This window comes from Nelumbo lutea, chromosome 5 (assembly GCF_056320005.1).
Source record: "Nelumbo lutea isolate HS-2025 chromosome 5, American lotus-T2T, whole genome shotgun sequence".
NCBI classification, from domain to species: domain Eukaryota; kingdom Viridiplantae; phylum Streptophyta; class Magnoliopsida; order Proteales; family Nelumbonaceae; genus Nelumbo; species Nelumbo lutea.
The window spans coordinates 60,055,813-60,074,465 of record NC_142688.1 but is presented as its reverse complement, the minus strand read 5'-3'; positions in this window follow the sequence as shown (position 1 = coordinate 60,074,465).

Below are 18,653 nucleotides of genomic sequence, written 5' to 3'. Positions count from 1 at the left end.
GTGTTTAATTTTCTTGCAATGTTCACAAACTAGGTCCTTTTTAGCCTCTTTCTTTATATTCCTTTCCTTATCTCCCCCTAACTTGGGTTTAACTACTGCTAGGGCAGATTCGAAAGGTTGTTGCTGTAACATGACCTTTCACCTAGTCTCTTCACTATGCACTAGGGAATAGGCTTAAGATGGAGTCACACTTTCTCTTGTCAATAGTTGTTGTCTTACAATATCATTTTTAGAATTTAGACCAGCCAAAAACTCAAATACTCTATTAGTTTCAATCTGTTTTCTATAAGTCTATGCATCCTTCTAACTGTCCCATTCAATTGTCTCAAGGTAGTCAATCTCATGCCACAAGGATTTTAGGGTTGAGAAATAAACAGAGACTTGTTTTCTCCCCTTGTCTGAGATTTTTTACTTCACATTTCAGTTTATAAGCCCTATCAACACTAAGGGGCTAAGAGTAGGTTTCTTTCACTACATCTCAAATTTCTTTAGTTGTTTGTGCCTATAAGTAATTTTGGCTAATGTGTGGCTGTATAGAGTTGCACAACCATGTCATCACCAAATAATTTTCCTGAATCCACTTAGTATAAGTGGGATCCTTCTTGGTTGGTTCCTTCACATCGCCCAACAAATAATTTAGCTTTCCTCTTCCTCCAATGGCCATCATGGCTGATTGGGCCCACTCTAAGTAGTTTGAACCATCAAACTTTACAGTAGTAATCTGAAAGTTGTTTTCAACCATGCTGCTTGAACCAGCCCTAAAAACACCCACCCCTTGGCTTTCAAATTGCATTAGAATGCTTCCTAATTACTGTACCATTCGGCCTACTGGGTCTGTAGCAGATAACAGGAGGGTTTTGATTCAGAAACCCTAATTTTGTGATAGTTGGCCTATTGAGACTGAACCATATCAGTCCTATTAAAAGGAACTACTAGATCTTCCAAAGAACAAAGAAAAATAAAGGGAGAGGAGTCAAATCTAATTACCTCCCTGAAGCAATAACAACCCTAAAACTTGAAGGTTTTTTCTTAAACCCTAAAAAATGCAGAAAGGAAGGGTTTTTTTCTTAACTATACCTTTTATATCAAGAGACCCTTGCTGCCGATTTCTGGTAAGGCTTGAAAACTTACCGAAAAATTATGAGAAACTCTGATCTTGATAATCAGCTTCAGTCTTGAATAGCGGAAACGATCTTGAACCAGAATTCTTCTGAAACTTTGATCACCACCTTTAGTCTTGATCAAGAACTGGGTTGATCCTCTTCTCTTCCTCTGATTCTTCCTGGTTATCAAAGATCTGATCCAATATTTGGACTACTGCTGTAGATAACCTCCAAGAATCAGCCGAAGGGAGCTTTCTCTATTCTTCCAGCTCTAGGTGGTTCTCATGTGGTCGGCTGGATCAAACTCACCTGAGAAGCCCTAAATTTGAATCTGATACCAAGTAGTCGTACAAGACTACAGAGACTCTTTAGGTTTTGAACAAAAAATAAAAGAGAAGGAGAAAAGGAGAAGAAGAGAAGAGAGATAGAGAAGAAGCACTCATGGGAGAAGCTTTGAAAGAAGAGAATGGTTGGAGTGCTTAAAACAGCCGCCCCACTCCTTAATTTTTATACATGGTTTCATAATTGTAAAAGAAGTTTAATACTTACATGGCAATAAAAATATAAGATTAAAATAAAACTAATCCTAGATAAGATATAATAACTAATCCTAGATAATATAGAATAACTAGTCCTAGATAAGATATAATAAAACTTATCCTACTAGGAAAGTTGATCCTAATCAATTAAATCTAAATACATCTCAGGGTGTCACACAAATACTCTCAACGTGGGGTCCACAGTTTCCTATATGAAGAAATGTGGTTGATCCATGAAAAATGTAAGAAAGTTATAAAGGAGGCATGGATAGATAAATAACTAAATCAAGCCAACAACTCAATTACCAAGAAGTGTGCTAAACTATGTACAACCCTGAATAAATGGAACAAACATGATTCTAGGAATGTTTAGGAGGGGAATGAAAAAAACAAGAGGGCAACTAACTACAAAACAAGCAAAAACAAGTTCAAATTATAGCAATCAGAAGGTGCTGAATTTGGAAAAGAAGATGGATATGTGGCTTAAGTTAGAGGAAATTCTATAGGCCCAAATATTTAGGGTGAATTGGTTGAAGTACAGGGACATAAATACAAGATTTTTTCATAAGTAAATCAAAGAATATGATCCTAAAGCTTAAGGGTGAGAAAGGGGAATGGAAGGAAGGTCTGGTTCTAGAAGATTTTTGTCTCTTCCCTACCCCCAGATATTGATTTTGACTTTTTGACTTTACAAGGTCTTAAGCTAGTTATTAATGAGGAGAAAAATGAAGAGTTGTAAAAATGTATCACTGAAGAAGAGATAAAGGAAGCCCTCTTCCAAATGGCTCCCAAGTAAGCCCCAGGTTCAAATGGCTTCCCTAATTTCTTTTCCAAACTTTCTGGAATGTGATTAAGGAGGATTTGTGAAAGAGGAAATGAATTTCTTTAATACATGTAATCTCAATAAAAACTTAAATTCTACCTTTATAGCCTCAATTCCAAAAATGCTTCCCATTTGAGACCTATTAGCTTGTGTCATACAACTTATAAAGTAATAGCAAAAATTTTAGCCAATGTGTTGAATGAAGTCAATTTAGAAAATAAAAGTGCTTTTATTCCAGGAAGGGTCATATCAGATAATATCCTCATAGCCCATGAAGGCATGCATTACATGATTCACACTAAGGCAAGAAGTGGTTTCATAGTAGTTGATGTAGCACTCACGTGGCTCCTGGAAGGTACCTGAGATGAAGAAGAAGAAGAATCCCGAGGGGTTTGCCCAGCGGGAATACTCCGGTGCTTAATTTAGTACTCTGTAGGAGAAACAAAGAGAAGACAAAGGCTAAGAGTGCAGATAGCGCATTCTCACTATGTAGCGAGCTACTCTATGGGCCCGTTACTTGGTCGCACTAGGCTATAATGTTGAGTTGTCGCTCGTGGTGAGTCAGTGTCCATGTGTCACCGTTTCATAGGTCGAGTCAAATCATCCTCCATCAATTGCCCCCCACTCCTTGAGGTAAGAGCATTGCCTTAGCACGAAGAGTTCATGAAGCGTGATGGACTGATTTAACCGAAATTCAAACTTGATTGACTACTCACATTAAATGCATTCACAAGAATCAAGAGATTTTTTGACTTTCCTGACTTTTCGAATTCTGAAAATGTGCTGAAGTGGCTCTTAACTCCGAATGTCGTGCCGCTGCGATTACCTTAATCGTGGAAGAGGTGCCGCCAATCACCTTCAGTTTTCAGAAGGCGTGTGGTCAGTGCGCCTGCGAGCCGTTGGATCTGCTTTGATTTGGGCCATCAGTTTGAGGGAGTGGAGACTATAAATAGGAGGGCCTTTTGGGCCTCATTTTCTCTCACGCCATCTTGCTATCTTCAGATTATGAGGTCACGCATTCATCTAGTCTACTCGAGTTCCTCAGTTTACTTCGTTTCATCTCTTCTGGTGAGTCCCAATCGCTGTCAACCGTGTCTGGGTACCCATACCACACCTACCACCGGGGCGACAACCAGGATGACGATGCTTCCTCAAGCTCGGAGGGAGCTTGGGAGCAGGTCCCAGAGGCTCGAGAGGCCTCCAGTGATGTAGCATCTACCTCTCAGGGGAGGGAGCCTGACACCTTTGGCCCTTCCTCCTTGACGGTAGAGAGACTCAAGTCTCTGATCCACTACTTTCGCCTCCCTGGGGACCTGGCCTATAGCCTCCCCACTGGCAACTTCCCTTAGGAGCATAGTCCCAATGACATAGTTATCTTCCAAGAACAGCTCGAGGCTGGCTTGTGTCTCCCCTTGCACCCCTAGATAGTGGAGGTGCTAAACCATTTTAACGTCACCATCGATTAGCTCCATCCCAACACCATTCGAAACATGGTTAGGACTATATCTTTGTATCATGAGTATTGTCTTCCCTTGAACCTTGATATTTTTGTCTCTATTCTTTGTATAAAAAATGTTGCTCCTGGGGTTCCACTGGAGAGGCACTTCTACTACCTCTACCCCTGCTGCAGCTATAAGCTCTTGTACGAGCTATCGAATAAGATTCCCGCCTGGAAGCGGGATTACTTTGTGGTCTATAACCCCGAGGGATGGCCCTTCCCAACTTCTTGGAGGGGTGCCATCTAGGACCCCGGGGCCGAGCTGGACCCCGAAACTCAAAAAATGATGCTGTCCTGGGCATCAGTAGGCTTCCTCTATTCGGACTACTTGGCCGAGGAGAAGCTCACGCAGGCCGGCCTGATCCCGGGTAGGTTGTCCTTTTAGGTTGCATGGTTTTTGTCACAACATTGTGTTCACATGTATATATATATTTCATTCTTACCGGACTAACACTAATTTCTTTTTAGCAGCCATCATGTCTGGTATCGACTCGCACCGCCCTCCGCTTGAGACCCCGACACCTCCATCCGAGGGAACTAGTGGGGCTGGTCACGGGGGGACGAGCTCCCTCAGCAGGGGCGGCTCCCTGTAACCCCCTCCAGCCACGCCCTTACCCTCCATTCCCAGTGGGGAATTGGGAAGGGGTGAACGACTACCTCGTGGCTCACCAGAGGAGCCAGAAAGCAATTAGTAATGATAAGGTCGCTCACTGGGGGAATATGGACCCGGGGACCTCGCCGCGTTCGCCTCTGCCCACTGCATGGTGGTAAGTGATTCCTTCCCTTTTTCTTCTCTCATTTTGCTTCCTTTCACTGTCCTCTGATCTTCTCTTCTGTTGGCAGGTGAATTCCACCATCCATGCCATGTCTCTCCAGACGCACATCCACCGCGGCGACGCCCACGACCAGTGGGCTAATAATAAGAAGCTCCAGGGCGAGCTCCATCATACTCGTAAGGGGAGTGAGTCTCAAGAGCTGCTCGTCCGGCAACAGGTGCAGGAACTGGAGTCCACTCTTCTGGATCGGACTCGAAACTTTGACCAGATGGTGGAGGCTGAACGAGAGAAAGCAGTCTGTGATTTCGAAGACTCCCAGAAATACCACGACCTCTATGGCTCGAGTTTGTACTGCTTTGGGTTTAAACTCTACCGGTGGTTGGTTCGGAAAAAGTTCTCCAGGCTCAACCTCGATGGCATCACTATGAAGGGCCTGTCTCCTGAGACGACGAATAAAGCGGAGGAAGAGGAGCCTAACTCCCTAGAGGATGAGGACGAGGAGGCGGATCCCTGAGGCGGTGTTTCTCTAGACTTTTGGTGGCTTCCAGGTGCCAAAGACCCAGTCTTTCAAAGGTCTTTGGTTGGGTGATTGTGCCCTGTGATAGTCAAAACTTTTCTGAGATGTTTAGCTCGGTTATTGCACTGTCATCATTTCTCTTTTTTTTTGAAGTGGTGTGCACTCTTTATCTTTGCTAAGGCAATCTCAACACCGAAGCTATTAGAGCTATGTAACCACAGTAGGACTGCTTGGCTGTCGCGGTCTTGTACTACATTCCGATACTTAGTAGGGGTATCCTTATGTACACCGAGGCGAGTGACATAGTAGGGTACATGCCCGACCTGTCTATACTCGGGTTAAGTTGACATCAATTGTCATTAACGGGTTCAACTTGTTGCCTGTCTGGGCGGGCTATTCATTACAAGGTTTGCGCCCAAACCGCCTGCACCTTGGGCGTTGCAAGTACTTAGTTCATTCTGATGAGGCAACTAAGTCTTGTATGCTGCCGAGGTCTCGTCATTGGCTCGGCGTTCTAGCCCTAAGGCTGGAGGAGTGGCTCGTGGCCCACTCTCGGAGTCTACTCATGCCATAGAGGCAACTGGGTCTTGTTGTGCCAAGGTCACATTAGCCCAATATTCTGGCCCTTAGGCTTTGGGAGTGGCTCGTGGCCTACTTGGTTCTTATAGATAGTATTGTCTTAAGTTGACAATATTCCATGCCCAAGGCACTTGTTTCCCTTCGAGGGTCTCGAGATCGTACGTTCCTTCCCTGAGTACTAAGTATTCTGACAATTGACATGGTCATTAAGTACTAATGGAAAAAATAAAATGTCGAATTTCCCTCCACTATTCCTCAAATTTTCAAAACAAAACCCAACTAATGAAAATTTTGAACTCTTGTATCTCCACATCTGATTGTTTCAGAGGTCTTGCATCCTCCTTTTTTCTTTCAATCAACTCATCTCTCAATTGTTATGTAAGAAGATAAAAAGCCAAGCCTCCTAAACCCTTTCAACCTTCCTCTCTCAATCGTTACTTTCAACACATAAATCCTATTTTTTCTTTCTCTTTTGCTTCAGATTATTGTTCGGCTCTAGAGGGAAATGCATCCTACAGCTGGGTTTTAGAAGTGAGTTTTCCTTGTCATGGGTATAAAAGGAGCAAAACCTAAAGGGATTATTTGGTATGTTCCAGTTGATGGCATAACAGAAAGGAGAGGACAAACTTTCCTCTAGGCCCTCCACAGCAAGAACATACTGTGCATATCTAGAAACTCCCTAACCGCCATTGGGTCTTATTCAACATGACACCATTTCAACCAAACACTTTTGATTTACAGTCACAAATCAAGTAAAAAAACAGGTTTGCCTTTTTTTTTTTGGATGTGCACTGATTTACACCATGAATTTTCCGGATGACCGGTTCTTATGGGTTACACCCAAGTGAATCCCAAAGCCCTCCCAACTGTCCATAAGATCAATTTCATGGAAATGGTCACTGAAAACGTGACCATGGTTGCAAAGTTGGAGGGAAATACTTAGGACCCATTTATAAGCATATGCATTTCAAATCATATGATTGGGTTGTGAGTCTGCAAAACAAAAGAAATAGAAAAAGGGAGTACAGAGATGGATAAGGAGAGACCTTCAGTAAAGATGGCATTCAGCTAATATTCCTCATCTGTCACGATAAAAATCTGGCAAAAGTTGTTGGAATTCTTATGGTCCATCAAGCCTCATAAAGTAACTCTCTTCTCTAGATTGAAGAACCAAGAGAAACCCCTATTGTATATGCCCTTCTTGGATGAACTTGTCTAAAGTCCAAACTAAAGGACGTTGGGAGATAGAGTCCTACACTAGAGTTCCTTTCAAGTCGGATACTTGGGGTATTCGGTGAATACTCCACTGCAGTAGTTCTTTCCAAGTCACAAATTTAAGGGAAAGCTCATCTTTAAGAGTAATTTAGGGTCCCCTCAATAAGGCGACAGTAACCTTTTTCTAGAGTAATTAAGTGGGGTTGGTAACCATCTGCTTCTAAAAGAACTTCTTGACATTTTGCAGAGACAAGTGTCTATCAAATGGAAGCTTTCGCAAAGCAGTAGGGAGCTGGCTATCAAAAAATCCATATATTTGATCACCGCCCGGTTGCCTAAAATTAAGAAAATGCAATTCATAGAACCAATCTTCACAGTATTTTATTTGAATGCATAAAATCAATCTCCACAAGAATTCCTCTTTGCAAGTCATGGCAGTATACAAATCCAGTGAAACATGTGACCACAAGGCACATCTCTCCCTCCTCCCATCACTTTACATATCGCACACTCTGTCCCCACCCCACATAACCCCATTAATGGCAACGCCACCACCGCTATCATCTGCTGCGACCTCTTCCATCTCATCGCCACATCATGGCATCCTGTTCCTGCATGGGCTGAGCAAAAACAAGATGGAGAATTTTTAAATGGATAATTTAAGAATTTTTAAAAATATATCAATCACGTGATGTAACATGTGAACCAAACATGACAGAAAGTTAATAGTAAAGGAGGTTTTAGATAATTCTCAAGAAACTTAAGGGTAGTTTAAGACAAGTAAACAATAAGAGTAGAGTTATTCAATTACTCAATTTCCTAAACGATAGGGGTACTTTAAGAAATTTGCCTCTATATTTTTTATATTCCAACATCTATAAAAATTATTCTTATTTTGTCACATTAATTTTTGTTCAATATGATGAATATACAATATTATAAATGTTCTTAAATGTAGTGACAGAACTACTCGCTAGTTCTCAGCACTTACTAAGAATAGTCTTGGTTTACCTTTTCTCCAAAGTCATCAATTTGAGGTGCATTGATGCTTATTTAGTCCTTGTATAAATTCTTGCTATAAGTCGATGGCCTCTTCTATAGTTTCTTTGAAGGGTAAGGTTTTTACGTCCCCCTTCCTAGGTTTTTCCTTGTTTAGTTATTAATAAAATTTCAAAAAAGTTTGGGGCTAAAAAAATGTTTTTTATAATTTTTTTTGTATTTTGATATTTTTTTGTGGTTTTATCTTTTTAAAATTTTTATTATTATTTAATTATGACATCAAGGATTGACACATTTTACCTAAAAGGCTGAATTGTTGACTCACTACCAAGAATAAAACAAATATTCTTTGTTACAATATTTTGTTAATATGGTTGTAGGTACATAGTGGTCAGTCAAACCATCCGAATATAGAGGGTGTCAAACCAACACTACACGAATGTCTACGATAAGTCCATAACTCATCACATGTCTGCGACGAGTTCATAACTCATCGCACATCTACGATGAACTCATAACCTGAAACATGTTGCGATGAACTTTAGAACCGCACGAACTTGCGATGAATATAAATCCAGCTCATGACTGTGATGAGTGCAAGCCCATAAAGGGATAGAAGTAAAGGAAAGAAGCATGCATGTTATTAAAAATGTGCGTGGCAAGATGCCTCGTAGGCTTAAACAAGGACATGTGAGACAATCAATGACATCACCTGCGCCACGTCAGTTTAGGAGGGCCACAAAATGAAGTAGCAAACATGTATTATGAGAATCCCTAGATGAAAGGAAGGTTCATCCTTGAGATATCTCATAAGACACGTGGTGAAACCCTTACAGAGCTCCCTGACTACTAACAATGAATTCGAGATTCCCTTTCCTAATGGGAATCAAACACTTTTGGCACCTTTCTTTCAAAACCTCGGGATCTCTCCCTATAAATAGGGGTCCATCTGAGAATGAAATCATCCATCACCTCATTTTCCCTAGCCTTTAGCCTACCTTCTGCACTCGGTCTTCCTTTGTCCTTCAAGGAGACCCCCGTACGTAGCCTAGCCGCCACACTCACATTAGAATCTCTAGTTATTCCTTGATCATAGAGGATGGTTTCATGCAGGATCAACCTTTCTCCCATTCCTAAAGAACACAACAACAACCAAGGGGATGTTAACCCAAAGATTGGAGATCAGTTTGGAATGGAGTCGACCGAGCAGGTTGACATCAAAATACTCTTGAACAACATTTTCAAGTTCGAGTCTCATTTCAACTGCTTGTAACAGATGTAACAGGTGATGAGAACCACTCTGTAGCTTCTCCTCTAATAGTCAACTAGGACCAAATAGTCCCCTTTCACCCCAGCCGCTCCTCCTGCATCTATCCCCACCAGTTACTAGTTTGCCAATCAAAACCCTACTATGCTTGAGCAACCTGCCAAGACCAGCCATACACCTATACAAACCAACCAACCCACCGTTGAACAGCCTCAAGTTACTTCTTAGACCAACCCGATGACAGAGGCACTGCTCAACTGTGATGAACTAAAAGAATACGTTCAAGGGCTGATGGTGGAGAATTAGAATAGGGCCCAGGCTTCCCTCATTTTACAAAAGCCCTACTGTGACTAAATCCTTTACAAACCTTACCCACCTGCTACGTTCTTCCCCAACAGTATCCACAATATGATGAGTAGAAGGGAAGCCCACAAGAGCATGAAAACAAGTTTGAGGATGTTTTGGGGTCCTTTTCTCTCGATGGGGATATGAAAGTCAGAGAATTCTCCAAATCTTTGACCGGGCTGACATATACTGGTTCATCAACCTAACCCGGGTAGCATTAACTTGTGGGTAGAACTAGCATAGAGGTTCCTGTCAAAGTGGTTTACCCGGGAGTGGAGAAGATCTTTTGGCTTATGGGATGAGATTTCAGAAGTTGACCCACTTAGTTTTCAATGAGCATGTCACTGAGAAGAACTTTGTCGTATAGTGCATGCAAGGCATGCAGCCTGCCTAAAGGATAGACATAGAAAATGTAGAAACTAAGACTTTTAGCCAGTTGTGAAAGAGAACAGAGAGAACGGTGCACACTATTAAAAGCACTTTGTTCATGTCCAAATCAGCCTTAGGACATATGAAAGAACAAGGTCTATGTTGTTGATTGAAAGCCTCACAATGATGGAGGGCCTAGGCAGGGGCCCTATTATTGCAATAATGTCCAAGGCAAAAGAAATAATGCACCGACCCCTCCTCCTTTTGTCAACACCAAAGAGGAGGTGATCGTGATCATGAAAAAGCTCATGGAAGATTGTGTCATCAACCTACCTCCACCATCGGTGGGGATCGATTGAGAGAAGGAAAGGCACAGAGGAAGGTGGTGTACTTTTCACTAGTTGTCGCACCATAACCTCATGGACTGTTCTTCACTAAAGCGATTGTTTGTATAAAAGGTAAAACTTGATGATTTCATGAAGAGGAAGTTAGTGCAAGTAGAGACGAACCCCCTCCCCATACACACCCAAGGAGGAAGTGCCTTAACAAGGAGCCAGTGCCTCAACAAGATGACTCACAATCAAGGCATTGGAAGAGATGTTCAAAAGGTCGTTAGAGCCCCACTGGTCCGATAAGACAAATGTGGAGTTCACCCAAGATGACATGTTGGCCACCGACCCCCACCACAACCGACCCTTATATATCATAGCAAAGATAGGGGCTTTGAGATGAGGCAATCCATGGTTGATTCGGGAAGCTCCATGAACCTAATATCTGTCCACACCTTGAAGTTAATGAGCATCCAAAAGGAGACAATCAAGGGGTTACCCATGGAAGTGATGGACTTCAACGATAACACATCTATCACAGAAGGATCCATTGAGCTACCAATTGTGGTAGGGCCATTCACCATTGCCCAAGAATTCTAGGTGATCTCAGAGAGGATTGTATACCATGCCCTACTAGGACGTCTGATGATACATGGGTTGGCCTTAGTCCCTTCAACATACCTGTAATGCATTAAGGCAAAGCACAAGGAACTTGTAGTGAGGATCTCGGTGACTCATGTCCCTTTTGATAAATTAGAAGCTTATCTATAGAATGAGATCTACTACACCAAATTCTCCGAACCACGCGAATGAACTCCCTACTGCACCAAAAAGGAAGAAGAGGATGAGGTGCGACCGACGATGACTGGAAGAGCTACTACACCATTGTAGAGGAGTACGAGGATGGCAAGGCACCAACTACTAAGAAATCCATCCCATAGGTATGACTTTACAATTAATGTTTGATCACATATCATGAAACAATCACTATAGGCTATATTGTCATTGCTCAACTTGAAATAACCAATATGATTGATATTTTCCATACATACATTATCAAAAAAAATTGTTGTACTACGATCATCAAATTCAAGTCAACCACTGTACATGCATCTTTTATTGAGATCAAAATTGCCATGTACTTATCACTCAAACTATGCATACAATACTCATATATCTCCATCATTGCACGCATACACTCCGGATGGAAATGGTTATTGCACTCTCTAATATGTATATATCCATGTGCTCATTTTGAGTGACTTTCAACCAGAACCATTTCATTGTACCATCTTTGCAAAAGAAAATTTTGATGATCTCATCGTAGAAGGACACTGAACGATCTAAACAAAGTTTACTAGAATCAAAGGTACGACACACTAAAAATATACATGATAACTTTGTATTTTGATGCTTTAAGGGCATCATTTTAGGGGTATTTTAGACCTTAGACAGACTAATCTATACCATTTTTTCAATTAAATTCAATGTTGTGACCTCCAAGGGTCCCTATACAAATTCTGGGTAAAAACTGGGAAATTTATAGAGTTTTTTATAGATTTTGGGAAGCTAATGAGAATTCCAGCTAAGGGAAGGGGTGTTTCTGTGAAAAACTTAGCACAGGAGGGTGCCTCCTATTTGCTAAACCCAAAAAGGCACCCCTCCTACTGTATTAGCATACTCCCCTCTCCTTATAAAATACTAGGGCACCTCCCTACTCATTCTTTTCACCTCTAACAAACCCTATCCGCCCCTAACTTCTAAATCTTCACCTTCCACTCCTCCCTAACATCTAATCTCAACCATCCAAGCCTTAGAGAAGGGGTTGGTCAATTCACCCGGTTCACAAGGATAAGGTTTCTTGAGGAGTTCAAGGGTTGTAGAAAGGAAGGACGCCTAGATCTTGTCATAAGGGATTCCTACAACTAGTCCAGCCAATCTGCAACTACCGCCACTAGATTTGATCAACCATCCCTTTCATTTTCTTTATTTTCTTTTATGTTATTTTTGTTCAAGCAATCTTTTAGATTTAATTTCTATTTGTTTATGTGTTTTGCATATCTGAATTCGTCCGGTTCAAGGCTAAGGTGTCTCAAGGGGTTTGAGGGCTAAATGGAGGGAGAAAGTGTGTATTTCATCTTCCCAGACAGCTACTTCCACTAGATCTAAATTCTGGATCATTTTTTGTTGATTTCAGTATTCTTTAATTCCTCAATTTTAATTATTGCCTTGTTCAATTCAGAACATTTAATTTCAGCATTAATAAATTTTATGTTCTTATTTTCTACAAATCCCAAGTATATTTTCCTTTTATTTGTCTGGAATGAAAATGCTAATTTTTATTCTTACTTACCTGTGGGTTTAACCTCTTCGTCACAACGTACTACATTGTTTAAGGTTACATAAGGATTGGAAAAATTTACAAATCTCTAAACTAGTGCCACGGGAGTTTGACGACGCATCTCGGGCACACCAATACACACAATTAATAACGGAGCCAAGAATACTAAAATCTACCCAAAATAGCAGGGACAAAAAGAGGAGACAATATAGTATTATGATGAAATCCACACGCCTCCCAAACATATGCAAGATTCCATTAATGTGGTGGAAGAACCATTAGAAGAAATAAACATGGCCATAGAAGGAGCAGAAAAAAGGCCATTATACATCTAGTTGAATAGGACAGCTAGACGAAGCCAATGAGTAGAGAGAAGTAGGACAACTACCGAGTCATCCGGTTGTGAAGCCTAGAAATCAGCCACTAGGTTTTCCTCCACAACAGGTTCAACCACCTCCTAAGAACCCACAATTTGAAAATGCCAAGGCTATTACGACCTTAAGGAGTGGGAGGATTTTAGAGGACATGTACGAGAAAAAGAAATTTGAAAACATCATTGAAGAAGAAAAGGAGCAAGAAGACCATAAGTTGGGGGGAGAAAAAGGAAAGGAAATTTTAGAAGAAAAACCTATAGTGAGTCGACCTGTAGTTCCCTTTCCAACCGCACTTACAAATAGGCCATTGTGAAAGACAAAAGAGACTCGCAACGAGGAGATCAAAGAGTTAATCAAGCAAGTCCATATTAACATCCCTCTCCTCGACACTATCCAACATGTTCCAGCCTATGCCAATTTCTTGAAAGAGCTATGTGCTCAAAAGAGGGAGCCATGATCGGCCCTGCAAAAAGTGATGCTGTCGGCAGCTGTTAGTGCGGTTCTCCTAAACCAACTCCCCCAGAAAATGAAAGACCCTAGTGTTCCTCTAATAAGTTGTGTTATCTTTGGAATCATTTTTGATAGAGTCCTATTAGATCTTGGGGCCAATGTAAATCTGCTACCCTCTATTATTTATGAAAGGTTCAGGATCGGCGAGTTAAAACCTACCCCGACAATTCTGAAACTCATTGATCCGTCAGTCAAGACTCCTCGAGGTGTTATTGAGGATGTTATTGTTAGAGTAGAGGATTGTTACTTCCCAGTGGATTTTATCGTCCAAGACATAACCCCAACCGAGGAACTGAGGAACTGAACCATAATCCGATAATCTTAGGGCATCTAGCAACTACCAATGCAAACATCAACTGTAAATCGGGAGAAATGGACATTTCATTTGATGAATAGAAAGTCCAAACTAAGTATCCAAACCTAGGGGAAGATGAGTTCAAGGTAGAGGTAGTGGACGACCTTGTAGATGTCGTGTCTACCCTTTGGTTAGACCAATCTGAGCCTTGTCTATGTAAAAAGAAAGTGAGTCTAGAAGTGTCGATGTGAGAAGTAAATAAACTTAGCGCTAGTTGGAAAGAAACCCAATGTAGTTTTCAGTTGCTTTTGCTTTTAGGATTAGAGTTTTTGTTTTCTTTATTCGAGACCAGTTGGCAGACCTTGAACCTCTTGGGAAAAACCCTCTTGATTGTTCCCTTTGGACCAAGTCCTTTGTAACATTCTAGTCATGCCATTAGGGACAATGGCATTTAAGTTGGGGGGTAAGGAAAGTAAAAAAAAAACAATAATAATAAGAGCTAAGCCATTAGAATTGCAGAACAAAAATTTTCACTAAAAAATTTAAAATTTTTTCCATTAAAAGAGATCCCCGAACAAAAAAAGTTGAGGAAATTGATAAAGAATATTAAAATTTGTAGAGATTGGTAGCAAGTAACATGAGTTAAATTGGTCTTATTTGAATGTTGTCGAAACTGTTTAGAAATTGAAAATACTCCCAAGTTTGCCCCTATGAAGATAAGAAGAGAAAGATTGAGAAATAGAAATCAGACAAAAAATTCTTCAAATTAAGAGAGATAGTGGACTACCCCAAATAGTGTTGAATTTTACACACACATACACATACAAAAGAGAGAGAATAAAAAGTCAATGGACACAACTCTGAGGGTCCCTGTGCAAATTTTGGGTAAAAACTGGGAAATTTACAGAGTTGTTTGCAAAGTTTTGGAAGCTAGTGAGAATTCCAACTAAGAGAGAGGGTGATTCTGTGAAAAATTGAGCACAAGAGGGTGCCTCCTATCGGCTAAACCCAGAAAGGTGCCCCTCCTACTGTATTAGCATACTCCCCTCTCCTTAGCAAGCCCTAGGGCGCCTCCCCACTCATTCTTTTCACCTCTAACAAACCCTAGCCACCTCTAACAGCTAAATCTTCACCTTCCACTCCTCACTAACATCTAATCTCAACCATCCAAGCCTTAGCAACCTCTCATACCCTTAGATCTTCACCTTACAATATCCACCCTCCATTCTAGGGCGCCACCTAACTCCTAATATCCACCTTTCAGTCCTAGGCACCCAAATCTCCACCATTCAATCCTAGGAGCTTGAATACCAGCCCTCCATATTTACAGGCACTCTCTCCTTTTCACTCTAGCCATAGGATCCCTTTGTTTAATCCTAACCCTCCATTCCTAAACCCTAGGGCACCCTTTTTTGCATAAACCCACTAGTTGTCCCTCTCTTTCTCTCTAATCCCAATTTTGTCCACCCTTCTCTATAAAAAGGACCCCAAGGCAATTCACCCAATTCACAAGGCTAAGGTTTCTTGAGGAGTTCAAGGGTTGTAGAAAGGAAGGACGCCCAGATCTTGTCAGGAGAGGTTCTTGCAAGAAGTCCAGCCAATCTGCAACTACCACCACAAGATTTGATCAACCATTCCTTTCATTTTCTTTATTTTCTTTTATGTTATTTTTGTTTGGACAATCTTTTAAATTTAATTTCTGTTTGTTTGTGTGTTTTGCATATCTAAATTCATTCAGTTCAAGGCTAAGGTGTCTCGAGGGGTTTGAGGGTTGAAGGGAGGGAGAAAGCATGTATTTCGTCTTCTCGAATAACTACCACCACTAGATCCAAATTCTGGATCATTTTTATCTTTTCTTTTTTTGTTGATTTCAATATTCTTTAATTTATGAATTCTAATTATTGCCTTGTTCAATCCAAAACATTTAATTTCAGCATTAATAAATCTTATGTTTTTATTTTCTGCAAATCCCAGGTCTATTTTCCTTTTATTTGTTCTGGACAAAAATAATAATTTTTATTCTTGCTTCCCTGTGGGTTTGAGCCCTTCCTCACCATGTACTAGGTTGTTTAAGGTTATGTGAGGATTGGAAAAATTTATAAATCTCTAAATTGGTGTCATAGGTGTTTAACGACGCATCCCGGTTGCACCAATACACACAATTAATAACAGAGCCAAGAATACTAAAATCTACCCAAAATAGCAAGGACAAAAAGAGGAGACAGTAGAGTATTATGATGAGATCCACACACCTCCCAAACATATGCAAGATTCCATTGATGTGGTGGAAGAACCATTAGAAGAAATAAACATGGCCATAGAAGGAGCAGATAAAATGCCATTATGCATCTCAGACAAGCCAGGATCGGAGGAGAAATAGAAGTTACTTGACCTACTGAAAGGTAAAAGAAACCTTTCCTCATCGTAAACATTAGACTTTTGTTAGAAGTAAAACTTATCTATGTTTTCTCTCACAGAGTTCCAGGATGCCTTGCTTGGTCGTACGACCATATGCCGAGCTTGGACATTCAAACCAGTGAAACAACCATAGAGGATCTTCAAGCCAAAAATAGCTCTGAAAATCAAGGAAAAGATCGAACGACTTCTAAAATTAGGATTCATTAAGCCCATTGCACACCCACAGTGGTTAGCTAATATGGTTCCAGTTAAAAGGAAGAATGGACAACTCAGGTTTGTATTTGAAATCTAAGAACACAATTAGCTTTTAGTTATCATGACAAAATTAGTACACTAACTTCTCCCACCCCTACCTTTGGTGTTGTGTCGATTTTAAAGATTTGAACAAAGATTGCCCCAAAGATGATTTCCCTCTACCACACATGGATATCCTCATAGACTCAATGGCGGGAAATCAACTATTCTCCTTCTTAGAAGCTTACAACGGATACAATTAGATTTTCATGGATCTTGTAGATGCACCACACATAGCCTTTCGGACACCAATAGGGAATTTCTAATACAAGATGATGCCCTTAGGTCTGAAGAATGCTGGAGCCACATATCAGAGGGTGATGACGAGCATTTTTCATGACAATATGCACAAGGAGATAGAGTGCTATGTAGATGACATAGTGGTTAAGGAAAATAAAAGGAAAGACCATTCTAAAGGTTTAGGAAAGTATTTGATAGATGTAGAACATTCAAGCTAAGACTCAACCCTCTGAAGTGCGCATTCATAGTATAGCTCAGGAAGTTCCTAGGGTACAAAGTAGATCAAACTAGGATTCAACCAGACATGATTAAGTTGAAAGCAGTCCTAGACCTCCCAACTCCCAATAGTGAGTCTCAACTAAAGACCTTCCTAGGAAAAGTTTCCTACTTTAGAAGGTTTATCCCCGGCCTAGCACATGCAACGATATTGCTACTAAAATTGACTAAGAAGTCTACTGAGTATAAGTGCTCAATGGAGCCTCAAGATGCCTTCAACCAATTGAAGAAGACTCTATACAAAGCCCCAACTATGCCACCACCTAACTGTTAGACAGTCTTTGTATGCCCTTAACTTCAATTAGAATGATGTACTTTTGACGTTTATTAAATAAATAAAGTGCATATTTGATTCATATTCTTGTGGTGTGTTTCTGTGTTATACCCTTAAGCTGTACACTTATGAGACTCATGTTAGTTTAGACTATTCACAACCGGTGGGTCGGTCTGGGGAGACCTATCCTGATAAGGCTAACATTGATGTGCCACCAAGTCAGTTGGGGTGGCCTGTCTCAGTCGCCAGGGTGAGACCCAAGGCACATGTAGTGTAGGATTAATTGAATCTTTGAACCGGACCAGATTTCCAATATTGTCCTGGACCTTGGATACTAATGGGCAACACTGGAAAGTTACACCTGACCCCCTAGACTCAATTATGATACTGCACTAGGTGTCGGATTGGGCTGTCTGATGTACCAATCAGTGAGATCCTTAGTGGGGGTCATAACCTAGGTATGTTGGGATAGTTTGAGAATTCATCTAAGTGGGTGATCATAGTGATAAGATTAGCCACTTTGTTGGACAAAGGTAATGATCGGGGATGCACTCTCTCTGATGGAAACCAAGACTGCCGGTAGCCGATTTCAATCGTTGAGATTTGTTTTGCAAAATATATTTTATATGAGATATAAAAGTATATATATTACGGTTTCTAAAATGTTTGCAAAAGGTTTTAATTTTCGGGATCCATATAAGCAGAGAGTGCAACACTGTTCCTTGCAGCAAAGGGAGAGGTCCTCTCTTGTCGGTTAGTGTTTGATCATTATGGGCTGAGAGGTTAAGTGTAAGACCACTTATGGTAATACCTGATGGGCTAATCTTGCATCTGCCCACAGTCCCTTGGTTTTTATAAGGTGGCTTGGCCCGGGGACCACTTAATGTAAGTGTTGGGCCCAATAGAAGCCCATGTGATGGGTTTCAAGGGGTGCACTGTCCACAACAGTGTATTCGGCCAAGCCTTGTAACAAAGGCTGGGCCGAACCCATGTGGCTGATGTGTAGATCAATGCTTGGGTCCCACGCCATACAAAGAAGCCCAACTGGGCAGCTGTTTGGAAGCAGTTTTGAGCACATGGACTTATTGGGCCTAAAGCCCATTTCGAACTGGTCCTTTTAATTAGTTAAATAGAGGGGGTGGATCTGGGATTAAATCAGTAGATAGGATAGAGTCCTACCCTATCCATCAGAGAGATCAGATCTGAATTCAGATCTGGAAACCTCCTGATAAGATCAAGAAAAGGATGATCTAATCTGCAGATAAGATAAGG